Genomic DNA, 27,080 nt, shown 5'->3' on the forward strand with positions numbered 1-27,080 from the left:
ATCTATCTCTCTCTCTCTCTCTCTCTCTTTCCTACACACACACACACACACGATGTAGAGAGAGAGAGAGAGAGGGGTGAGTTCATAATACATGCGCACCAGGTTTCGGCTAAGAGCAGATCTGAGCGCGTCGCAGGCGAAAATGATCTCCTGCTGCGCGGATTTCCTTTTTTTCCTATCTCTCTCTCTCTCTCTCTATATATCACTCTTTATATATCTCTCTCTCTATATATATATATCACTCTTTATATCTCTCTCTCTCTCTCTTTAATTTCTCTTTCTTTAATTTTAATTTCCTACGCATACATTCTCTCTCTCTCTCTTTAATTTTAATTTCCACGCATACATTTCTCTCTCTCTCTCTCTCTCTCTCTCTCTCTTTAATTTCTTATTTATACACACACACACATTCATTTCTCTCTCTTTCTCTCTTTGATTTTCTACACACACACACACATTTCTCTCTCTCTCTCTCTCTCTCTCTCTCTTTCTTTAGTTTCTTACACACACACACGTTTCTCTCTCTCTTACATTTCCTACACACACACACACACACACACTTCTCTCTCTCTCTCCTACACACACACACCACTCTCTCTCTCTCTCTCTCTCTCTCTCTCTCTCTTTCTCTCTCTCTATCTCTCTTTCCTACACACACACACCGCTCTCTCTCTCTCTCTCTCTCTCTCTCTCTCTCTCTCTCTCTCTCTCTCTCTCTCTCTTTCCTACACACACACACACACACACACACACACACGATGTAGAGAGAGAGAGAGAGAGGGCTTGGTGGGGAGAGAGAGTTCATAATACATGCGCACCAGGTTTCGGCCAAGAGCAGATCTGAGCGCGTCGCAGGCGAAAATGATCGCCTGCTGCACGGATTTCCTTTTTTTCACACGCATAGCGACGAAGATTCCCACGCATATATCGATGGGTTGCAAGTTCGTCGAAAATGGCGTGGAAAGGTACAGTCGTCGATATATGTTGCGTCAAAATCTTGATGTTATGTTGTAGTGATTTATCATATTGCATGAATCGCCCAAATAGATTGTAAGCGATTGAGATGTGAAGTTTACTTCAAACTTTTGGACCTCACTCTTCAACGAAATTGGAGCATAATTTAACTTTACTACCACATACCATCCTCAATCATATGGTCAAATAGAACGAGTCAACCAAGTCATTGAAGATATTCTTAGAGATTATTGCAGTAGAGAGCATAAACAATGGATTCAATTTTTACCTCTAGTGGAGTATGCTTACAATGCTTCTCATCATCAAAGCATTGCATTAGGAAGAGAATGGGGTCTAGGATGGCCTCTTTATTTAGTAGTTTAAGGAAGTCAAACCTTTAGTATTAAGAAAGTAATCAAAATGCAACTTTTGAATTCAAACATGAAAAAACGGCTAGTTTATTTGAATTCAAAATTTTCCCCCAAAATTGAATTTAAAAAACCACATCATGTAGCATATCTATGGAAAGAGCTTGACATGTGGATTGCAGATCTATGATCTCTGCTTAAATTGGATATCATATGTAGGAGTTATAGAAGGCCCAAAATCATAAAATTGTCCATCTCCTTTTGGGGGAAAAAAGTGTATCCTTTGACCACTCTTACACATCTCTTACACACCCACCATTCTTGCACACATGGTGTACACCTATTTGTCCGAACATAAGATCATGGCAAACAAAGAGGCCCTTCTACACCCCATCCTCTTCCTAATGATATGACCCAATTTTGTGCATTGTATGGTCAAGAATGTGTCTCTCCACTCAACTTTCGTGACCCTACCATCAGAGTTGAAGCATCTAAGAAGATGCTCAAAGAAATGGAAAATCAAACAAAAGCCATCCACAAGGATATTCAGGAAGCTCAGGATTTTCAAAAACAGTATGCTGATAGTAAGAGATCCGAAAGAAGATTCAAAGAAGGTGTCAAGGTTTTTCTTCGGATTCATCCCAAGAGAAGTACCTTATCACATGGAAAGTATAAGAAGCTTAGCCCACATTATTGTGGCCCTTACGAAGTGATCAAGTGTATAGGAACCCAACCTTACAAGTTGAAGTTGCCACCTCACATCAAAGTCCACGATGTATTTCATGTAAGCTTATTAAAACCCTATATTTCCAATGACGAACAAATTGTCATGCCTACTCAAAACATCTTGGAGCTCCAACCTTCTATAATCTTGGAGTCTTGAGGGAAGATAAGAGTTGACCTTTTAGGAAAGAGAGAGCAATTTTAGGAAAGGAGGAGTAATTTTAGAAGCGAACGAGTAGGAGGAATACTTGTAGGAAAGAAAGAGTCTTTTTTGAAAAGAGAGGAGGAGTTTAGTTTAGATTTATTTTCTTGGAACCCAAGCTTCTTCTTAGAGACTTGAATTTGCGCATCGAAATTTGTGTCCGCAAAAAAAAAACCACAAACGTACGAGAACTCTTCTCTCTTAGCTTCCCTCTATATTTAGCTTGTGATTTTGGCCTTGAGAGCCTATACAAATACCCCTCTCCCTTCACTTTGAAGACACACACTTCCAAAAGCGAAAGCTCTCTTGCCAAAAAAGCTTGCCCTTAGTCATGCCAAAAAGCTTGCCCACTAGTCTCATGTATATATGTGTACATAGCCCTGCAAGTTTTGGAAGTGGCCTTGTAAAAATCCATGTACAAAGGTGTTTTTTTTCCAAGCTTGAATGCTGATGTTTTGGGTTGTCGAGACTTCAAAATAGGGGTTTTAATAAGTATTTCATCCATGCTTTATAGCTTGTGAGTCAGACTTGTACATCATGAGTTATGAGCATTCGAAACGGGCGGTCTCAACTTAGAAGGTGATTGTGGGTGCAGGCGACAAGGGTAGCTAGGCCAACTTGTGGGTTGGATATTAGAAATGCTGAAGTTTTACATTCTAGAGATAGCCGAGGTGATGGGCTTTGAGCCGTGTGTTACGGCCCGTTGGTGCAGCTAAAGTTGGTCGAAGCTAAGTGGTGGTCTATGCCAGGCAAAGGGTGCCATCGAGTGCGGTGCAAAAGGCTAGGGCAGGCGCCGATACCCTTGGCAGCCAAAGGATAGCGAGAAAGTGTGTTTGAAGCGGCTTTTAAGGCCAAAAGTTCTATGGAATGGTCCAGTTGGGATGGCAGGTCAAGGTACCCGAAATGCCAAGTCAGTGCTCTAGAATGTAGAGTTGAGTGTGCTCTAGAAGCCGGTCCAGACTGCTTGTCAAACGGAGCCCCGGTGCTCAAGATATTGCAGTTTAAAGGTGAAGTGTGTAGCAGATCCCCGACAGACAGGGTAGCTGGCGATAGGTGGGCTGGGTGGACGTCAATGCATATGTGTGTAATGCTCGAGTTGTGGAGCATGCATGTCTTCTCGGATTGTGAATCGGAGCTCTGGATAGCTAGTTATGGCCAGATGAAGATTTCACGGGGGCCAATTTCGAGGCGGCGGGGCCGCATTGAGAAATGTGTCATCTGGGGTTTTCTAGAGCTTGCCAGATGTTTGATGCATAGGATGCACTATGTGTAACCAGCCGAAGTTGACAGCTCGTAGCGAACGTCGACGGCCGGGTGCTTTTTCCCCGTTTCTGGGTGCCCTGTTTAAGGTCACCGTGATGTTGGAATGCGGAGCTGAGATGTGAGCTTGGAGTCAGGTTTGCGAGGTTTTAGCCGGGCCAAACGGCCAAGGCATTGGAAGTTTGTGCAGGGGATGGCAATTGATCAAACAAGTAGAAAAGATGGGAGTTCTTTGTGAGACGGTGAAGGCTTTTTGAGGTTCAAAGGACACATTCAAGGGCTGGCTGCCACGTGGCGGGTAGGGTGATCCCACATGCATGGCCCGTGGGTAGTAGCGCAAGCTATAAAGGCCACAAGTGGGCGCCCCATACAGTATCGAAAAGGGTGGGAGCTCCTAGAGGGCGTGGGCTATGGCGGAAAGCGCCGGTGGCGATCCGTAGAGGTTTTGGCCAAGGCAGGCGGTGCCAGAGTCAGCTCCGCACGCGGGAGAGAGGAGATGTTGGTGATGTGGCGCCCACCCATGGGGGGGCCATTTCCCGTGGTCAAACCCGGTCCAAAGCTTTTTTGAAGATAAAGTGGGCTCCTAGGAGCAACGACGGCACCGTCGTCGCTCCCTAGAGAAAGCTTATGTGTGGAGTAAAGGGTGAGGCCTCAAATTGAGCACAAAGCTAGTCAAAGTGAGACCGAGCCTCCCAAGGGGAGTGCCACATGTCGGCAAATCATGAAATTGCTAAAAAACTCAAAAACGAGCCTGGAAAGGGGCCAATTTTTTTTGTGTAATGGGGGCTTTTGTTTTTTTGGACTGGGCATTCAAGAGGAGCAAGCAAGAGTGTGAGAGAGAGCTCAATGGAACTGTGTAAGTTTTTTTGAAGCTGTCAATGGGCAACCCTCTTGGTCTTTGGCTTGGTGTCGCTCCCCCCTTCCCCTTTTCTCTTCCCCTTCTCGTCTGTTGCCAGCCGCGGTGCCGGTGAAGCGTGTGTACACCCGGATCGCTGGTGCTTTGCAAAGAGAGAGAGAGAGAGAGAGAGAGAGAGAGAGAGAGAGAGAGAGAGTAAGTGTATGTGCAGAGGGAGGCAGAGCAGGTGCAGTGAGGTGTTTGCTCATTTTGTGGCCTTGGATACCGCGTGTGCGCTTGGAAGTTGAGCAGGTGAAGCGGATTAGGTGTAAATTGTCCTTTTGAAGGTGTTTTCGAGTGGATTGGGGTGCAGTGTGTGCCCTGGGCTATAGGAGGCAACCGTGTTGGCGCGCTAGGCATGCTCCCCATTCCCCCTCTCCATCTTTTGGTGCCCCCACGGAGGAGCACACTGATTGCTCCTAGTTGATCGAAAAGAAGCAGTTTTCTTGTTGGAAGTCATGGCAGGTAGAAGCTATGGACCAATTTTCACAGGAGAAGAGAGCCCTGATGAGTGGATGTCAGATTTCGAGCTGTACATGCTGTCATTGCATATGCCGCATGAGGACAGCAAGATGCAAACTTTTCCTTTGGTGATGCGTGGTAGAGTTAAAGCATGGTACGATGCATTGGAAGGTGAGCCGAAGCAAGCATGGCCGGCTCTACGGGCGAGGTTTCTTCACGACTTTCGCAAGGAGACTTCCCCAGTCGAAATGGATGCAAAGTTGAAGGCTCTTAAGCAAGATGTAAGTGTTGAGCTTATATGTGAAGCTACTCAATATATGGCTTCTCTATATATGGCACCCAGGTCCCCTCTATATATACATCATCTCATGTGTGTATTCTACACACTTTGGGGTTCTACTTCTGTGCTCTCTCCTTCTCTCTCAACATGGTATCAGAGCAGTACGTTTTTGTTTTCAATTGTTTTCCTGATCAAAATCGATTTTGCAGAAACTACCCCCGAGAGGGATCGGAATCGATGTGGTCTACAACTTTGCAGAAGGAAGTTTCTTCAAATTCTGCACCGATTTTGAGTTATCGTTCGCGGACTATGTACACACCTCAAAAACAGCTTCCGCGTTTTGTTTTTTATTTTTCTGCTAATTGGAAACGATTTTGCAGAAACTACCCGCTAGAGATTGGAATCAATGTGGTCTACAACTTTGCAGAAGAAAGTGTTTTCAAATTCTGCACCAATTTTGAGTTATCGTTCGCGGACTGCGTACATACCTGAAAAGCAACTTCCGCTTTTTGTTTTTGATTTTTCTGCTAATTCAAAACGATTCTAAAGAAACTACGTGATAGGAAGACTGGAATCGATGTGGTCTACAACTTTGTAGAAGGAAGTGTTTTCAAATTCTGCACTGATTTTGAGTTATCGTTCGCGGACTGCGTATATACCTGAAAAGCAATTTTTGCTTTTTGTTTTTGATTTTTCTGCTTATTGAAAACGATTTTGCAGAAACTACTTGCTAAAGTGACTGGAATCGATGTGGTCTACAACTTTGCAGAAGAAAGTGTTTTCAAATTCTACACCGATTTTAAGTTATCGTTCGCGGACTGCGTACATACCTAAAAAGCAATTTCCGTTTTTTGTTTTTTATTTTTCTACTTATTGAAAACGATTTTGCAGAAACTACCCGCGTTAGAGACCGGAATCGATGTGTTCTACAACTTTGCAGAAGAAACTACCCGCGATGGGGATTGGAATCGATGTGGTCTATAACTTTGCAGAAGGAAGTTTCTCTAAATTCTGCACCGATTTTGGGTTATCGTCTCGGATTGCGAATATGTTTGAAAATCAAAATTTTACTTTTTGCTTTTGATTTTTCTCATAATTGAAAACTTCTCAATTATATTTTTCTTCATCAATCATATATTTGTTACTGACGTAACTTTGCTGCAGAAGCCAGTTACACATCGTTCCGATTCAGTCGAGCCGTTGATGATCGTCCAAATTCTATCGAGCTACTGTTGGTACATGATCTTTTGTTATATGATATACTCGTTCATTGATTCTCATATAATTATTCTTTTAGAGATATAGTTTACGTCGTTTTATTGATAATTTCTCATTGATACCATATTGATTTTGATGGTACCATGATGATGTTTTGTTAATACTTTGGTCATGGTGATTTTCGTTGATACCATGATGATATGTCATTGATACCATGGTTATTCTCGGTGGTGCCATGATGATATTTCGTTGATACCATGGTTATTCTCGGTGATTCCATGATGATATTTCGTTGATTCCATGGTGATTTTTGTTGATACCATGATGATGTTTTGTTGATACCATGGTTATTCTCGGTGATACCATGATGTTGTTTCGTTGATACCATGGCTATTCTCGGTGATGCCATGATGATGTTTCGTTGATACCATGGTTATTCTCGGTGATGCCATGATGATGTTTCGTTGATACCATGGTTATTCTCGGTGATGCCATAATGTTGTTTCGTTGATACAATGATTATTCTTGGTGATATCATGATGCTTTTCGTTGATACCATGATCATTTATTCATTTTTATTGATATAATGATGATATTTTGTTAATACTTTGATGGTATTCATTGATCACTACATTGATAAATGTTGTTTTATGTAGTATATACACATATCATTTGTATCACGTAATCACACATTTTGTACTTTTACGTTTATACTTTATGTACCATATGTTGTCGTGCGTATATATGTCGTCAAAAGAGTAGTGTCGCGAACCATCTCTTATGGCATTTTGAACGTAATTATTTCATTAACGATGCTAATAATTTTCATGACATGTTTTTTTTTGGAGTCTATGATCTATGTAGGATTGATCAAAGAATTGATTTTATGAAGACAAACTTGGTGACAATAAAAGATTTATGAAGATATGTTTGGTGATGCCATATTGATGACAACATGAAGACATGTTTGGTGATGCGATATTGATGACAAGCTACACAGCAGATTCACGGAGACACTTTTGATTACAAGCTAATCGATAGCTTTTACTCCTCTTTATTGAACCTTTGTATTCATTATTGTGTTTGATAGGATAGGAGTAATGTAACTCCTCATAAAACATTCATTGTAAAAGGAGTGATGTAGCTCCTCGTAAACATTTGTATATTCAATGATTTTTATAATATAACGGTGGGTGTATATAGAGCTGTGGGTTTTTCCCTTGATCCCCCAAGGGTTTTTTCATCCACAGTTAGGGACCCTTATTTGAGCGGGGGTGTTGAGCTTATATGTGAAGCTACTCAATATATGGCTTCTCTATATATGGCACCCAAGTCCCCTCTATATATACATCATCTCATGTGTGTATTCTACACACTTTGGGGTTCTACTGTTGGGCAGAGTTAGCGACAACCATGCAATTGGCCAACAATGACTACTTCAAGTTGGAAAAATTCATGGCGTGTCTGCATCCCAAGGTGAGAGAAAAAGTTGATTTCGAGAGCCCGGAGAATTATAATGGTGCAGTAGCCATTGCGCAGTCGAAGAGCAGAAAGATAAAGAAGAAGATAGAGCAAGGCGTGTCTGGCTACGGGACGATGGCCCATGTTCAACCGCAGAGCCCGAGAGAGACTGGACATGAAGAAAATAAGGGAATTCGAGGTGTAGCTGTTGTGCCGCAAAATTGGGTGCGCACAGTGCAAGATTTATCCGAGCAGATGCAAGAGTTGCGGCTTAGTGTCATGGATAGAGGACAGCCAAGAGGAGCAAGGGGCAGGGCTTGGCCACTGCCTGGTAGGTGTTACATTTGTGGAGAAGAAGGGCATTATGCACCTGATTGTCCTCAACCGCAGAGAGAAAAAGGAGGTATGTACCCGCTTTTTGGTAGAGGTCGAGGTCAAGGGCAATACAATGGTCCAAGAGAGCAAGCGGTGGAGAATCCTGTGCAACCGGCTCAGCAAAACGGGGGTGAGGCTCCAAGAGTGAACATCATAGGGGTAGACAAGCAGGATGTCGAAGTTTTGGCCAATAAGAGGGCAAGTGTTGAGAGGGAAACCGAGGTAGAACGGGAAACTAGAGCTCGTAAGGGTAAAGAGAAGGTGTACGAAGGCAGAGAGAAGCCTGAGACTAGCAAAAGAAGGAGGCGTCGCAAGATCAAGCAAGCGGATTTCCAGTTAGGACGAGGCTATCCCGAGTACAATCTGGTGAGTGATGTTCGAAATCAAAAGGCAAATATTACATTTGGTCAGTTGTTAGCTTTAAATCCAAAGTTAAGAAGGCAATGGTCTACAAGTGTTAGTACTAGACTGCCAAGAACTAAGGGAAATGTCCAAGCAGTGCAAAACATGGCTTTGAGAGTGGGTAGCCCCACTGATGTTCTTACATTGGTGGATGCGATTATAGAGAAGATGATGCAGGTACAAGCCTACATAGACGGTGGAGCACAGGTTTGTGTCATGACAGAAGCAGCCATGAAAGCGACGGGATTCAAGGCAGTAGTCAGGTCAAATGTGCGCATGAGGATGGCTAACCATACTAAAGCCAGGTGTCTTGGTGTGGCGCAAGATGTGAAGGTCAAGATGATGGGCATAGAGTGCCTGATTGATTTCTTTGTGATGAAAGCAGGGGATAATGCTTACCCTATCATTTTGGGTAGGCCATGGTTGTTGGCAATAGGTGCAAAGCAAGATTGGGAGAGCAAAGTGTTCACTTTGCCTGACAAAGAGAGAGGCAGACAAATTGTGCTTGATTTGAAGACCAAGGAGAGCAGTTCTCATCCTATGGAAGTTAAAGATGAGGGCGGCACAACGAGCTATGGGTACGAGACTGAGACGGGCTATGATGAAGGTTATACTAGCACAGAGGAAGAGGAGAGCGAGGATGACATGCTGAAGATAGACGCGGATTTGTTCGGAGTCACCATAGATGACTCTCCACGTAAAGAAGAAGGTATGAGGCCTCAAGCTCATGGTTTAAGCATAGAGGAGGTTTCGAGCATGATAAGTGAAGACCTTACCAAAGGGGAAAAGGAGGGCTATGTTCAGCTATGTGAATCCTATCCCAATCTATTTGCTATGGAATACAAGCATTTGCGAGGTGCAAAAGGAGTGGAGCACAAGATTGTTCTTAAGGAGGGGTATAAGCCTACAACACAAAAGCTAAGAATGCTAGCAGAAATTCAAAAAGAAGCCCTTTGGCAGGAGATCAATAAACTATTGGATGCAGGCATCATATATCCTGTGAAGGAGTCAGAGTGGGTCTCGCCAGTGGTCATAACCCCTAAGAAGAATGGGAAATGGAGAGTGTGTGTCGACTACAAGCCATTGAATGCCGCGACCAAGAGGAATCACTACCCCTTGCCATTTCAAGATGAAATCTTAAACCAGGTGGCTGGGCATGAGAGGTACTCGATTATGGATGGATTTTCGGGGTACTTTCAGATAGGGATTGCACTTGAGGACCAGCTGAAGACCACATTCATATCTCCATGGGGCTGTTTTGCTTACCGCACGATGCCATTCGGCTTAGTAAATGCATATGCCACCTTCCAGGATTGGATGAACAGGGTGTTTGGTCCATACTTGGGCCGTTTTAATAGGGTCTTCATGGATGATATTGGTTGCTACAGTTCAATGTTGGAGCACCTATCGAAGCTCCAACTATGCTTTCAAAGGCTTGATGAAGAAGGAGGCCAGTTGAATCCGAAGAAGTGCAAATTAGCACAGCCCCGAGCACAGTTGTTAGGTCATATGGTGTTGCAAAACGGTATAGAGGCAGACCCTGAGAAGGTGAAGGCAATGTTGCTAATGGAGCCGCCATCAGATGCTCAAGGTTTGGCTTCGTTTGTTTATAAGTTAAAGTATTTGTCACGTTTCTTTTGGATGCTGTCGCAATATGTGCATCCTCTTCAAAAAAGGGCTCAACAAGTGCATGGCTATGAATGGGATGGGGAAGCTCAGGAGGGTTTTGATAGAGTCAAGGAGATTCTATGTCAGTTGCCAGAGGTTTGTCCTCCCAATCGAGAGGAAGACTTTTATGTATCTATGACCGTGGGCACAATTGCTATTGGAGCAGTTCTATTGCAAAAGGTAGGAAGAAGCTACAAGCCGATATACTTCGAGAGCAGGGTTATTAGCCCAGGAGAGGCTACCTACACCGAGGCGGAGCCGTGGGTGATGTCTCTAGTCTTCGCTTGCAGGAAGTTCAAAGTACATTTGATTGTACGTAAGTTTTTTGTGTTGACGGCTAACAATCTATTGCTAGAGGTAGTGCTACATTTGAAGCCAGGAAGGAGGATTATGAAGTGGGTGTTGGAGCTACAGGAGTTCGAGTTCGAGTTTAAGGTGGATCACACGAGTCAGTCTCATCTGGCAGAAATTCTTGTCAGCAAGGCTATCGATTTACCGACTTATCCGAGAGTGGTGCAAGATGAAGCTAAGGAGGAACCCGACTTGGAAGATGCTTTCACTATGTGGTTCGATGGAGCATATCGAAGGGTAATGCAGAAAGTAGGAGGAGGGGTGGTGATACTTGACCCACACGGCAAAACAATATTTTCGAAGGCATACGATTTAGAGGATGTCCACACCAATAACGAGGGAGAGTATCTCGCTCTGCATTTGGGTTTAAAACAGTGCATAGAGTTTGGCATTTCAAGGTTAGTGGTGAAGGGAGATGCATTACTAGTTATCGAGCAACTGTTAGGCCAATGGCAGGTGAAGCGCGATTCTTTGAAGAATTGGTTCTTTTCCATCAAGAAGATGTTGAAGTCTTTTGAAGAAGTCCAATTCAAGCATGTGAGAAGAGAGCAAAACCAAGAAGTAGATCAACTTGCAAGCAGCAAAGTACAAGTGCAGGTTACAGGTATATATGTGGCCCTGGCCACCTATGCTGGTCGTGAAACCTTGAAAGAGATTGAAGAATTTTTGGATACCGGTCAATGCTCTGAAAGATTGTCGAAGCTACAAAAGCGGAGGGTAGTACAGAAATCTCGCAAGTTTACACTGATAGGGGAGGATCTTATGACCTATGGACGGGATGAAGTACTGCGAAGGGTACTTTATAAAGAAGAAATCGGTATGGTGTTGCAACAATGTCATGAGGAAAGTGGGCATCAAGGTAAAGACCAGGTTTTGTTCCGAGTCTTGAGAGCAAGTTTTTGGTGGCCGTCGATAGTACGTGATGTGCACTATTGGTGCAAAACCTGCCATGAATGTCAGACTATGGGCGAGAGGAGGCTGATAGCCGAATCACAGGGAGCTATCATTGCCGAAGATGCTTTTGAGAAGTGGGGTTTGGATGCCATTGGTCCACTCCCAAAGTCGGCAAGCGGTAAAAAATACATTATAGTGGCGATTGACTACCTTACCAGGTGGGTCGAAGCCAAGGCTGTCAAAGAGGTGAATGCAAATGTGGTAGCTCAGTTCGTGTTTGACAGCATTTGTTGCCGTTTTGGTGTTCCATGGGTGCTGATCTCTGACAGAGGCCAAGGATTTTGAAGCAAATTGGTGCAGGCTTTAGTGGAAAAGCTGGGTATCCAACACCGCTTCTCTTTACCATATCACCCGCAGTGCAATGGTCTGGTAGAGAGTGCTAATGGACAGATTGTGAAGATGTTGACCAAGTATGTTTACAAGCAGGTGACAGAGTGGGAGGTGAACTTGGAGAAATGTTTGTGGGCCTACCGCACATCCTACAAAGTGGCTACAAACTTCACTCCATTTGATCTGGTTTATGGTAAAGAGGCGGTTTTGCCAGTGCATGCACAACTAGGTGCATTGAAAGGTATGTGGCGTGTCAATGCCACTCAACAAGAAGTGTTGCAGGATCGAATCACTAGTTTGGAGGCTTTACAAATGGATAGGGAGGCTGCGGTAGATATTTATGCGAAACAGAGGGATAAGTGAGTGGCGAAGTTCAACAAGAGCTTGCCAAACAAGGAGATTCAAGCGGGAGATCTGGTGATGAAGTACGAAAGCTACCTGGATTTTACATTCCAGAAGAAGTTCAAGAAGAAGTGGACGTGTCCATACAAAGTGCATAAAGCCTTTCCGAATGGAACCTATGAGCTCGTGAGAGCCAATGGAAAACATTTGAGGCATAGGGTAAACGGTATATGGCTCAAGCTATACTTTGACAGGGGGCTAGTGCCTGATGTACACCAAATTGTAGCTACGAGGGTTGGGCAACCAACCTAGACAAAGGGAGCTTATGAAGAGAGGGGACACCTTTGTACATACCCTGTACATAGCATGTACATACAGCCATAGTTTTTTACTTCATTCCATGCTTGTCAAGTGTTGCAGTTTTCAGGTTCAAAAGTGTGCTTTTAGTTGAGCATGAATTCTCAACAAAAGGGTTGGGAAATGATGGTGCAGCTAAAGTTGGTCGAAGCTAAGTGGTGGTCTATGCCAGGCAAAGGGTGCCATCGAGTGCGGTGCAAAAGGCTAGGGCAGGTGCCGATGCCCTTGGCAGCCAAAGGATAGCGGGAAAGTGTGTTTGAAGCGGCTTTTTAGGCCAAAATTTCTATGGAATGGTCCAGTTAGGATGGTAGGTTAAGGTGCCCGAAATGCCAAGTAAGTGCTCTAGAATGTAGAGTTGAGTGTGCTCTAGAAGCCGGTCCAGACGGCTCGTCAAACGGAGTCCCGGTGCTCAAGATATTGCAGTTTAAAGGTGAAGTGTGTAGCAGATCCCCGACGGACAGGGCAGCTGGGGACAGGTGGCCCAGGTGGACGTCAATGCATATGTGGGTAATGCTCGAGTTGTGGAGCATGCCTGTCTTCTCAGATTGTGAATCGGAGCTCTGGATAGCTAGTTATGGCTAGATGAAGATTTCACGGGGGCCAGTTTCGAGCGGCGGGGCCGCATTGAGAAATGTGTCATCTGGGGTTTTCTAGAGCTTGCCAGATGTTTGATGCGTAGGATGCACTATGTGTAACCAGCCGAAGTTGACAGCTCGTAGAGAACGTGGACGGTTAGGTTCTTTTTCCCCGTTTTTAGGTGCCTTGTTCAAGGTCACCGTGATGTTGGAATGCGGAGCTGAGATGTGAGCTTGGAGTGAGGTTTGCTGGGTTTTAGCCGGGACGAGCGGCCAAGGCATTGGAAGTTTGTGCAAGGGATGGCACTTGATCAAAGAAGCACAAAAGGTGGGAGTTCTTTGTGAGAGGGTGAAGGCTTTTTGAGGTTCAAAGGGCACATTCAAGGGCTAGCTGCCACGTGGCGGGTAGGGTGATCCCACATGCATGGCCCGTGAGCAGCAGCGCAAGCTATAAAGGCCACAAGTGGGCGCCCCATACAATATCGAAAAGGGTGGGAGCTCCTAGAGGGCCTGGGCTATGGCGGAAAGCGCCGGTGGCGCTGCGCAGGCGGCCGGTGGTGATCCGTGGAGGTTTTGGCGAAGGCAGGTGGTGCTAGAGTGAGCTCCGCCCGCGCGAGAGAGGAGATGGTGGTGACGTGGTGCCCGCCCATGGGGGGGCCATTTCCCGCGGTCAAACCCGGTCCAAAGCTTTTTTGAAGATAAAGTGGGCTCCTAGGAGCAACGACGGCGCCGTTGCTACCTAGAGAAAGCTCATGTGTGGAGTAAAGGGTGAGGCCTCGAATTGAGCACAAAGCTAGTCAAAGTGAGACCGAGCCTCCCAGGGGGAGTGCCACATGTTGGCAAATCATGAAAATTGCTAAAAAACTCAAAAACGAGCCTGGAAAGGGGCCAATTTTTTTTGTGTAATGGGGGCTTTTGTTTTTTTGGACTAGGCATTCAAGAGGAGCAAGCAAGAGTGTGAGAGAGAGCTCAATGGAACTGTGTAAGTTTTTTTGAAGCTATCAATGGGCAACCCTCTTGGTCTTTGGCTTGGTGTCGCTCCCCCCTTCCCCTTTTCTCTTCCCCTTCTCGTCTATTGCCAGCCGCGGTGCCGGTGAAGCGTGTGTACATTCGGATTGCTGGTGCTTTGCAAAGAGAGAGAGAGAGAGAGAGAGAGAGAGAGAGAGAGAGAGAGAGAGAGGCAGAGCAGGTGCAGTGAGGTGTTGGCTCATTTTGCGGCCTTGGATAGCGCGTGTGCGCTTGGAAGCTGAGCAGGTGAAGCGGATTAGGTGTAAATTGTCCTTTTGAAGGTGTTTTCGAGTGGATTGGGGTGCAGTGTGTGCCCTGGGCTATTGGAGGCAACCGTGTTGGCGCGCTGGACGTGCTCCCCATTCCCCCTCTCCAACGTCATTCCATTAGGAGAGATTTTGAAGGTCTTTTGAAGGGCCTTTTAGAAGAGAGAGAAGAAAGTGCTCCTCCAATGAAAGAAGAGCATACGTTATGTAGAAAATTAGATTGATATTGAGAAAAATATAAAAACGGTTTCAGCGGTCCTTGAAAACGGATGCCTCTTTATTCAATGCAAATGTCTTTTTCATGAGGTAGGCGACGCTCATTTAATATGGCTTTCCTTATCATTGAAATTTAAAAAAATCACAAAACTATTAATTGGTAATGGAATTTGAAGCTTTTGACACTACCAATGCGTCCGAAACATCCAAAAACCTAAAAAATGCCTATCTACTTGCCTCAATCTGACACCCGGAGAGGGACAAATTGCCAAAACCCCCCTAAAAAGGGGAGTTTGGATCATGGCACACGAGGGATTGTTTCGAAAATTCTAAATGACCCTCTGTGTGCCGTGATCCACTTTTTTTATTTTTTTCCGTATGGCGTGTGGAGGGCCATTTGGAATATTCCACATGGCCCCTCGCGCGCCGTGAGGCAAAATCTCCTTTTTAGGGGTATTTTGACAATTTCTCCCTCATTGGCTATTAGAATGAGGTAGGTAGATAGACATTGTTGGGAAACAAGAAAACTGAAACACCTCTATAGTGATGTCACCCAAGAGCGTTGAAAGAGAACTACAAGACACAAAAAGCTTTGCCAAATCTTTTTGAAACACCGCAAGTCCAATAGGAGTAGACCCTTGGGAATTTACTAGCCGTCGCCCACCCAAGAGACTATGCCACATAGGAGCAAAACCCTATCAAAGCACGGATTTATAGCACACGCCAACCAATGCAGATGAAGACAAGAGCGTCTCCTTTCACAATCAAACATCATAAACCCATAACTTCAACATCATTTCCACAATTCATAGATACATGCCCTCCGAATCTGTCTAAACACAATTTGCCACTAGGTTGCCATAGCCATAACCCTGCAGAGAACTAGTCGTAACCTGAAGAGCACAACTCCAATTGGGGCGCTTTAAAGCTTGAAAAAAGGATTGAAAAATGACTGGCGAGAAAGCTGAAGATGACCAAAACTGATTCCATATTCCTCCATGAGAAAAATTGACACGAATAGAAAGCTGTCCCAACACGACTACACGTAGAGAAGGCTAGTCGGGGCAAAAAACTGCATCCAAGAGCACCAAGGAGGCACAACGAGCTAAAACCTGAAAATTTTTGATGTTTGGCTGAACTTTTTTAAGTTTGTACATGAGTTTTGATTATATTCAAGTCTCACTTCAAAAAACTCACTCACAGGCACTTACAGTAGCCCGACAATTGTCACTAGAGTAGCGACTTGCAGTGCATGTACATGTGCTTGCTAAAGCAAGCTAAAACACCCACAAAAAGAAAGCCCACACGCCCTCTTGACATCAGGCGTCATGTCCATATGTACAAATTTACAAAAAATGGGGTGTCAAAAATGCGCCCAACATAGTTTGCCACACCCCAGCCTGCTAGATCATTCATGATCAGCAGCACAAAAGAGATCCTGTAAACCACATGAGGGAGTCTTCACTTCATCTTCATCATTAGAAACATGATCAGTAAATTCTTCAAAAGAAGGATCATCCTCAATCATAGTCATCAACCTTGCAATATACTTCTTCAACCTGTAGCCATTCACACGTGCTTTATGTGGGGTACCATCCAAGTCAGCAAGCTGATATGTGCCATTTGAAAACCTGTTTAAGACCAAGAAACGACCCTGCCACTTGATTTGAAATTTCTTTTGAAAATTGCTATCAAGCTTACTATTATAACGAAGCACCATGTCACCCTTCTTGATGTCCTTGTTCTTTACCTTCTCATTTGCCTTTGCTTGATTCTTCTTCAAGACCTGCTCATAATGCTCAAAAGCCAACAACCTATCCAACTGTACACATTGCAAATATATAAGCCTTTCCTTGAATGCATCATTGGTATCTTCGTAAAGCTTTAGCATCATCTTCAAGGTTGGTATCTCCACCTCAATAGGAAGTAAAGCCTCTTTGCCAAAAACTAGATGGAAGGGAGAAAAACCAGTACCTGGTTTGATGGTTGTCCTATACGCCCATAGAGCACAAGGTAGCTCTAAATCCCAAGTCTTCACATTTTTTCTTTTCATCTTTGTAAGCATACTTATAAGCTCTCCGTTAAATCTTTCATTCATGCCATTGCATTGGGGATAATATGGAGTAGTAAACCTGCGATGCACATGAAGCTTCTCACATAGATAATCCACCAACTCTCCCCTGAAACCTAGACCCTTGTAAGAAAGTAACTCCAATGGCATGGCAAATTTTCAGCAAATATCTTCATATATAAATAAGGAAACATCTTTACTCGTGATGTGCTTAACAGCTTTGGCTTCGGCCCACCTGGATAGATAGTCAACAACAGTAAGTATTTAACATTTGCCTGTAGCTGTCATAGGTAGAGGACCTATTGCATCAATACCCCACTTCTCAAACACATCATAAGTCACAATGGTGCCTCTTATTTCTGATTTGAGAACCCTATTTGCCATGCTTTGACACTCTTTACAAGACTTGCACCAATGATGAACATCGCGTTAAACACTTGGCCACACATAACCCTCCTGCAAGACTTTATGCAAAGTGATATTTGAAGCAAAGTGACCACCACAAGAACCCTCATGATTCTCCTCTAAAATTTTGTAAATTTCCTCTTTCCAAGGCACTTTTCTCATCACAAGATCAGCCCCCTTCATATACAAGGCATCACCAAGTAACACATACCTTTTGGCACGACGTAGGAAGGCGTACTTTTTTGGCTTCTCCAACTTTGATGGAAGCATACCTGTTTGTAGAAACTCTTCCTCTCTCTCTAAAGCTTCCCTTCCCAAATAAAGAGGAGAATCAGTCCTTATCACATACAATTTCCCAATTGAAGCTTGCGCTGCACCATGTGCTTCTTCATTTTGAGACCTGTCCACATGCCTTAAACTCCAAGCTTCAAAATGCTTAAGCAGATTCTTCACTTGAAAGCACATATTTTTCAGCCTTGGATTCTTAGTTTTCCACACCCCGAGTACTTGCTTAACCACCAAAAGAGCATCACCTCTTAACCTCACATGCCGGATGCTAAGCTCAAGGCAAAGGTTAAGACCTTTCTCCAAAGTAGGATACTTAGCTTCGTTGTTTCTTTGTGTTGTAAGCTTCAAAATCCTTTTAGCTACCAAAGCACTTTCAGGATCATAGATTACCACACCTCCTGAAGCTTCACCATGAGCTTTCTTGTACTTGAGCCATCAAAAAACAATAGATAGGCATTGTCTATGTCAGGAGCTTCCATGTGTTTCTTCTTCACTGCATCCTCCTTAAGAAGAAGAGGGCTTTCCTTATAGGTAAGTAAATCAGCCAATGTAGCCCTTGTACTCTCCTCAACAAGAAAAGAGAATTTGAGTTCCTGTAGCTCCACAATCCACTTCATGAGATTCGTAGCACCAACACTGGGTCTTGCTTGTCAACAAAGAAGGCAAGCAAACTCCATTCTCTCAATGAAACCTTTATAAATTTCATTTGATTTCCCACTAAACTCCCGAAAATTAAACGCCATGTCTTCCAAAACCTGTAAACTGAAGGTAACTTGAAGCGATTCCTCGGTGGCGGGCACCAAAACACTGTTGGGAAACAAGAAAACTAAAACACCTCTATAGTGATGTCACCCAAGAGCGTTGAAAGAGAACTACAAGACACAAAAATCTTTGAAAAATCCTTTTGAAACACCACAAGTCCAATAGGAGTAGACCCTTGGGAATTTACTAGCCATCGCCCACCCAAGAGACTATGCCACATAGGAGAAAAACCCTGTCAAAGCACGGATTTATAGTACACGCCGACCAATGTAGATGAATACAAGAGCCTCTCCTTTCACAATAAAACATCACAATCCCATAAATTCAACATCAATTCCACAATTCATAGATACATGCCCTCCGAATCTGTCTACACACAATTTGCCACTAGGCTGCCATAGCCATAACCCTGTAGAGAACTAGTTGTAACCTCAAGAGCACAACTCCAATTGGGGCGCTTTAAAGATTGAAAAAAATATTGAAAAATGACTGGTGAGAAAGCTGAAGATGACCAAAATTGATTCCATATGCCTCCATGAGAAAAATTGACGCGAATAGAAAGCTGTCCCAACACGACTACACATAGAGAAGGCTAGTCGGGGAAAAAAACTGCATCCAAGAGCACCAAGGAGGCACAACGAGCTAAAACCTAAAAATTTCTGATGTTTGGCTGACCATTTTTAAGTTTGTACATGAGTTTTGATTATATACAAGTCTCACTTCAAACAAATCACTCACGGGCACTTATAGTAGCCCGACAGCTGTCACTAGATTAGCGACCACTAGAGTAGCCCGATAGCTGTCACTAGAGTAGCGAATTGCAGCGCATGTACATGTGCTTGCTAAATCAAGCTAAAAAACCCACAAAAAGAAAGCCCACACGCCCTTGTGACATCGGGCGTCATGTCCATATGTACAAATTTACAAAAAACGGGGTGTCAAAAATGCGCCCAACAACGTTTTTTAAAGTTCTTGGTCATTTTGGACATATTTGTGGTATCCAAAACTTTAAATTCTTACACCAACTGATACTTTTGTGATTTTTTCAATTTTCAATAATAACAAAAGCTATATTGAATGAGCATCGTGTACTGTGAAAACAATACACACATTGAATAGAAAATTGACCGTTTTCAAGGATTTTTGAAAAGGTAGGTTCACTTTTCAGAGTGTCCAGTTGTCCTTTTGGATGTACGCAACAAGTGCAAGTATATTTTAAGAACATTTTTTAAAGAGAGAAAAAGAATTTCTTAGAAGGCCCTCCAAATGACCTCCGAAATCTCCTAATGGGTGACCGGAGCACCAAGGTATGCCTTGGGAAAAATTGTCCGAGAAGTCCTCTCATGCTTTGGGAGAAGCTGGAAATTTTTAGAGAAGTTGGGAAGCTTGGGGAGAATTTCCATGTGGCATGGGAGTAATCCCACATGAGAAGAGGAAAGGGGACAATGGGGGATATATAGGGTACTTTGGGTTCCCATTAGGGTGTATCAAAGGTGAGAGGAGATCTCTCAAGGCTTGGTTATGGGGACTCATGGGCTCATGGGAAAGGAGATGGTGCAAATTTTGAGTTACCACTGCCAAGACAGGAACCTGGCCACTTTTTTGGTCCCTGGACAATTGCCCACACCCCATTCTTTGGTCAAATGGTCATTGCTGACAACTCATTTTTGACCCAAAAAAGTAAAAAATTGGACCAATTAAAAGGTGCCTAAGGAGAGAACAATGTTGGCTAAGAGGAGAGAGAAAATCCCTTGGGATAAGAGCCAAAAAATCCCCCTTTTTAATAGCTACAATTCTTTACAAACCTGGAAAAACTTCCAAAGAGCTCATTTTTTAGCAAGAAAAAGGGCACCTCCATGTTTGAGCGGCCATAACTTCTTGGTTTCTTCTTTGTTTTTTGCTTATGGATACTCTACGGACATCTCGACAAGACAAGATTTTTCATGATGTCCTTTGTTTCTCCTGATTTTGAGAGTGTTTCATGCTTGGAGGGTTTCTCATAAATCTCTACAGGTGTTTACCATGGGTGTTTTTGGTCGTGCAATAGTTCTTTATTTTGATGGTGTAGGTCATGCAAGGATATAGGGGCATTCATTTTACTTTTATTTTGCACGCTAACATCATTTTGGTGCCCCCACAGAGGAGCAAGCACTCTTATGCTCTCATTCCTATGAAATATGTTTATTCTGCAGGCAGTGAATGTAAAAGGGATGTGGGTCCTTACGGACAACCGCCTATGTAAGTGCAAATTGTGGACGACACTTGAGGTGGTTCTATAATTGGATTGTAGCCTTTGGAGGGTCATGAGGTTTTGTGAAGCTAAGCAGTGGGGGACGAGTTACCCAGTGTGAGGTGGATTAGGTACTGAAGCTATCCATCGACATCCCTTGAGTTTTCGACGTCACATGTAAGTGTTTTTGTGGAAATCAAACATGGTAGACGAACTCCCACAGTTTCATGGATTGCATAATGAGAATGCATAGAATTTATTGAAAAAATGGAAGTGAGTTGCTTTCTGTGAAATATACTAGACCAAGCTGTATTGTTGTGGCTGTTCCAATATAGTTTACAGGATAAGGCGAAAGTTTGGTTACACAATTATGAGGAGTTGATGCAGGCACAAAATCCAGGGTTATTTTTGGACTACAATCGTGTGAAGCAAGCTTTCCTGACACAATACCGATCCATGAAAGTACCTTATGAGGGCTAATCAAAGTGTTAATGATTTTGTCATGCAATTCACTTGTTTATGGGATAAATGGGCTCGAACTTTGGAAAATGAGATCCCTCCATCCACGTTAAAGAAGGACCGTTTTGTGGAAAATCTAAAATAAAGTGTGAAGTTTAAAGTCAAGCTAAAAAGACCCGTCACCTTTCAGGAGGCAGTCACTATTGCCAGAGATAAAGAATGGAAGGCTCAAAGACTTAATGAATATGGAAAATCGGTCCCTGTACAGAATGATGGTGGCCAAATGAAGGAGAATTAGGAAGAAGCTGGAGGCCAACTTGTTGAAAGAGATGCTAATACCAAACAGTTACAACAAAATATGCAAGACATGATGACAATGATGCAAGAATTCTCACTTAGTGTTCTTGGGGGTGGTGGTCATGGTTGTGGATGTGGTAGAGGAATGTCTCAGGCATGTGAAGCCTAGCCTAATGCAAATGTTGGTAGTGGACAAGGTGCTTTTGAGCCAAAGAGGAGGTTCATCCCCACTTGTTATAATTGCGGTGAGCTTGGTCATATTAACACTTATTGTTCAAAGCCACCAAGGACAGGAGGTGATATGTTTCCACTTCCTCAATAGATTCCTAATAGGGATAATGATTGTGTGTTGGATATACGGGGAGATCAAGGTACTGAATGAGAAAATCAAGCCTCAACCTCTAGTGGTCATGTGGGTTTTGTGCGGGTTGAAAACAAAGACGCAGATAAGGTGCCAGTAGGCAAAAGAGAGAGGGAAGGCTATGTTGCACTAGAGCCTAGCAGAAAGAAAGGGAAGGAGAAGGAGGGTGAAGATTCAAAAGCCAAGAGAAAGAGAAAACCTCATAGAGGATTTCAAGTGGGAGATTTGCTCTTGGGAGAAGGCCAAACAACTTATAGTTTAAAGAAAGACCTGACTCGGAGAAAAGTGGACTGTAGTTTTGGATGGTTGATGAATATGGTGCTCAAAATTTAAAGGAAGTGGAAGTCATTAGTGAAACTAGAGAAAGAGCCAAAGCATGGACAAGTTAGAGTGTTGTCTGTGAGAGAGTTACCCAACATTTGTCCTATGATGAACGCTTGGCACAAAGTTGTGGGCATGGGAGAACCCTACATTGCTGGAGGTGCTTGTTGGGGTATAAAGCCCAATGTGGTCGCCCAGGTAAGTGGACAGGCCGCCAGGTATGTACACATATTCTTTTGTAAAAACCTAATAAGAACTCACTATGCTCTACACATTACAGTAGAGCGAGTTCACCATATCGTCGTGCTCTTCTTCTCGCACTCTCTCTCGCGTCGCACTTTCGCTCGTACTCCTTGAACTAGTAGCAGATCTTAGATCGAGGATCGGGGCAGCACTGCAGGAGGCTAGAGTCACTACCTCAGATTGGAGTGAAATTCGACAGGCAAAGACACGGTCCCAAATCTCGGCCACCGTTCGGCTTCGACAAAGGTCTGCATAGACCATTTTCGACTACGTGGTCTCAGCGGGTGCAGATCCGACTCTGCAAATTTGGGGTTTTCGGCCTACGACTGTAGGTGCTGAGGATATCGACACTCCCAGAGGGTTGATTTGTGGCTGTCTACACATCGAAGGACGGCTCACAGTTCTTGGAGGCGTGTCACATACGACACGGGCGCATCTACATACAGACTGTAGGCGACATCCACTAGTTCATCAGGTAGCTTGTGTTTGCTGCTTGATATTCCAGATTTCATCCTTACATTGCAGGTACTTCCACATGGGATGTATTGTCAGAGATGATGTATGTTTGTTGAGGGTTTGCTGGCTGTGAGTCACGCAGCAAACAACCGCCGCAGCGGTTACAACATATAGTGGGAAATTTGTGGATGTATGACTTTGTGGGAAGTCTATGTACTGTCAGATTTACTGCAGCCTTTGTTGAGGGTCGAGTGAGGTTTTATTGAGCTGGGGGATTCTCGAATGTTGAGATCCTTTCGGTGATACAGGTCTTGGAGCGATCCCTCGAGCACCCTTAGATAGGTAGCTAGGATGTATTGACTGTGAGTTAGACAGTTGGGATTGCATCTTTGCTTTACTGCCGTTGAGGAATTGTCGCAGTCTATGCTTACAAGACAGTGACAGGACAGTCAGAGACAGTACAGGTGCAGGACAGGTTTACCCAAAGCTTACAATGTTAGAGAGACAGTGGTTTTTTGAGCTGTTTTTTAGTACACCAGAGCTATTTTACAAAGGAGACTCTACCAAAATTTCTGCAGAATCTGAAGCTTTGTTGGTTCATTTGACAGGTTGATATTGGTTTAGAGGTCAGTTTACAGGGGAAACTCTGCCGAATTTTTCCCAGGAAAGTAAACTACTATGAAGCGTAGCTATGGCTGGATCACATGACACAGCTCTTTACAATATCAAGAAGCTGGATGGAACCAATTTCCCATTGTGGAAGAAGCAGATTTGGTGGTACAAAAGAAGCAGATAAAACCTATAAAGCTCAAGGGGATAAAACCAGAAGATATGGACGAAGATGAATGGAGCGAAATGGATGAATTGGCACTTTCTACCATTATGCTGACATTGGCAGAAAGCGTTTACTTCAATGTAGCAGACGAGATGTCGGCTTATCAAGCATGGTTAAAGCTGAGTGATCTTTATGAGAATCAGAGTGCAGCTTCACATGTATACTGGCTTAAGAATCTTGTTGACTTGAAGATGAAAGAAGGGACACCTATGTCCAATCATCTGAATGAATTCAACACAATCTACAGTCAGTTGTCAGCTCAAGGTGTCAAGTTTGATGAACTTGTCAGAGCTATGTTCCTGTTGATCACATTGCCGGAAAGTTGGGACACTTTTCGCACAGCTTTGAGTAGTTCTGCACCTCCAGATGGTTTGAACATAGCAGGTGTAGAAGGAAGTCTGCTTACTGAAGAAACCAATAGAAAGACAATGGACAAAGGCAAAGGAACAGCCTTAGTTGTCAGAGGAAGGACCAAAGAAAAGTACAAAGGTGGAAAGTGGAATCAGTCTCGTAGCAAGTCCCACAGTGCTAAAGGCAAGAGTGACATAGAATGCTACCATTGTGGCAAGAAGGGTCACATGAAAAGAGACTGCAGAGAATGGAAAGTAGAAAAAGGCAAAGAGAAAGCTGAAGACCATGGTGAGAAGAATAAGTCCTCAGTGAAGATTCAAGAAATAAATGTGACAAACACTGTTGCAGAGGATGATAGTCTAGTGTCAGGAGACATCTACTTCTTGAAGAATACAATGGACTCAGCTCTTCTTACAACATCTGATGGAAATGCACTGAGTGACTGGATTATAGACTTAGGGGCATCACTTCATGTGTCTCAAAACAAGGAGTGGTTTACCTCTTATGTGACCACTAAAGATCATGTTCGGCTAGGCAATGGGCAGACATGTGAGATCTTAGGTGTTGGAGATGTTCAATTGAAGTTTCAGAATGGCTCTTCTTTCACGCTGAAGAATGTGAGACATGTTCCCGCAATTACAAAGAGCTTGATCAGCACAGGTTTACTTGATGATGCTGGCTACGTCACCACTTTTGGACAGAACATGTGGAAGATATCCAAGGGTTCTATGATGGTAGCACAAGGAGTAAAGTCTGGAGGACTTTACATGATTTATGTATCAAATGTCTCTAAAAATGTAATCAATGTAACCGAGCAGCCGATTTTTTCTTTGTGGCATAGCCGGTTAGGACATATGTCCAAGAAGGGAATGGAAATCTTGTCTTGTTCTGGTTATTTGCCTGGCTTTTCATTTAATGATTTTGAATTCTGTGAACATTGTCTGTATGGTAAGCAAACACAGCAGCCACATAACAATAGAAGCAGTAGAAGAGATACACAATTGGCACTTGTTCATAGTGATTTGTGTGGAGCTATGCCTAACCTATCTCTAGGGGGAGCTTCTTACTTTATGACATTTATAGATGATTACTCGAGGAAAGTATGGGTTTACTTTCTCAAGCACAAGGATGAAGCGTTTAGTGTTTTCAAAACGTTTGTGACACTTGTGGAGAATCAGAGTGGCAAGAAGCTTAAATGCTTACGCACTGACAATGGTGGAGAGTATGTTTCAAAGGTCTTTTAGGACTTTTGTGAGTCAAAAGGTATAAAATGTGAACTTACTGCTCCTTACAATCCTCCTCAAAATGGTGTTGCTGAGAGGATGAATAGGACCATACAAGAGAAGGTCAGAAGTATGTTGTCTAATGCACAGCTGCCAAATGGATTTTGGGCTGAAGTTGTATCAACAGCTGTTCATCTTGTAAATAGATCTCGTAGCAAGGTTTTGCAGAAGGATTCAGTGCCAGAGATGGTATGGTCAGGCAAAATGCCCTCATACAAGCATATCAGAGTCTTTGGCTGTGAGGCATATACTCATGTTCCAAAGGAATTTAGGAACAAACTTGAGCCAAAGAGTAGAAAGTGCATCTTTCTAGGCTATGGTAATTCTGGTGAGATGGGGTACAGACTTTGGGATCCCAAATCCAGAAAGGTTGTCCACAGCAATGATGTTCACTTTAATGAATCCAAATATCATTCTAAACCAGAGAGGGTTGAGGAGATTAGAAGAGTTGTCTTCCAAGAAGATGGACCTGCACGTGCAAGACAAAATTTCAGGGCTCAAGAGGAGCAAGGACAGGATAGAGTGGAACCACAAGTTGTGGCTGAGTCTGAGCCCCCTATTGTGCGTAGATCTGGACGTGTCATGCGACCTCCTGATAGGTTTGTTCCATCTATGAACTATGTCATGTTGACGGATTGCAATGAGCCTTCATGTTACAAGGAAGCAGTGCAAATGAAGGACTCCGGGAATTGGCAATTGGCCATGCAGTCAGAGATGACAGCTCTGCATAAAAACAAGACATGGAAGCTAGTTAAATTACCACAGGGCAAAAAGGCTCTACCTTGTAAATGGGTTTACAGGTATAAGATCACCGCTCATGATAGTCAGCCAAAGTACAAAGCAAGGCTTGTTGCCAAGGGCTTTAAGCAAGAACAAGGCATTGACTTTGATGAAGTCTTCTCTCCGGTGGTCAAGATGACTACATTGAGATGCTTCCTTGCATTGGTTGCCATATTAGATTTGGTGTTGCACCAAATGGATGTCAAGACAGTGTTCTTACATGGTGATTTAGATGTGGAAATTTACATGCAGCACCCAGAAGGGTTTGTTGAGAAAGGCAAGGAAGATTGGGTATGCCAGTTAATAAAGAGTCTTTATGGCTTAAATCAATCACCGAGGGCATGGTACCATAAATTCCACAAGTTTATGATTTCTCAAGGCTACAAACGTAGTGAGTTCGATCACTGTCTATATACAAAGAAGGCTAAGGATGGCAGTTGGCTGATCCTTATTTTGTATGTGGATGACATGTTGATTGCTGGCAAGCACTTGGAAGAAATTTCAGCTTTGAAGTCAAAGATGGCAAAATCGTTTGACATGAAAGACATGGGTGAGGCAAGTCATATACTTGGTATGCGCATTGAGAGAGACATATCAGAGAAGTTGATTTGGTTATCTCAAACAGAGTATATTAACAAGGTTTTGCAACGTTTCAATATGGAGAAGGGAAAGGCACTTAGTGTTCCATTGCCACCATATGTGAAACTTAGCAAACAAGATTGTCCTGTGTCTGAGGAAGAACAGGCTGAAATGGATAAGATTCCATATGCGTCTGCAGTGGGTAGTTTGATGTATGCAATGATTGCTACTCGCCCAGACATTGCATTTGCAGTGGGAGTAGTAAGTCGATACATGTCAAACCCAGGCAAGAAACATTGGGAGGCAGTGAAAGGAATATTGAGATACCTGAAAGCTAGAAAGAGTATGCGTATATGCTATGGGAGTCAGGAGCTAAGTGTAAAGGGTTTTACAGAATCAGATTATGCAGGTGACTTAGACAACCAAAGGTCTACGTCAGGGTATGTCTTTACATTGGCTGGTGGAGCAGTATCATGGCGTTCTAGATTACAAGATTGTGTTACTCAGTCTACTACAGAGGCTGAATATGTTGCAGCATCAGAGGCATGCAAAGAATCAATTTGGATTAATCGACTAGTAACAGATTTGGGAATCAAAGAAGAGATGCCTGTGCTATATTGTGATAGTCAAAGTGCTATACAATTGGCTCGCAATCCAGTTTATCACTCAAAGACAAAGCATGTGGATGTGAA

The sequence above is a fragment of the Adiantum capillus-veneris genome, chromosome 6, assembly GCF_014529385.1.
Source record: "Adiantum capillus-veneris isolate H3 chromosome 6, ASM1452938v2, whole genome shotgun sequence".
NCBI classification, from domain to species: Eukaryota; Viridiplantae; Streptophyta; class Polypodiopsida; order Polypodiales; family Pteridaceae; genus Adiantum; species Adiantum capillus-veneris.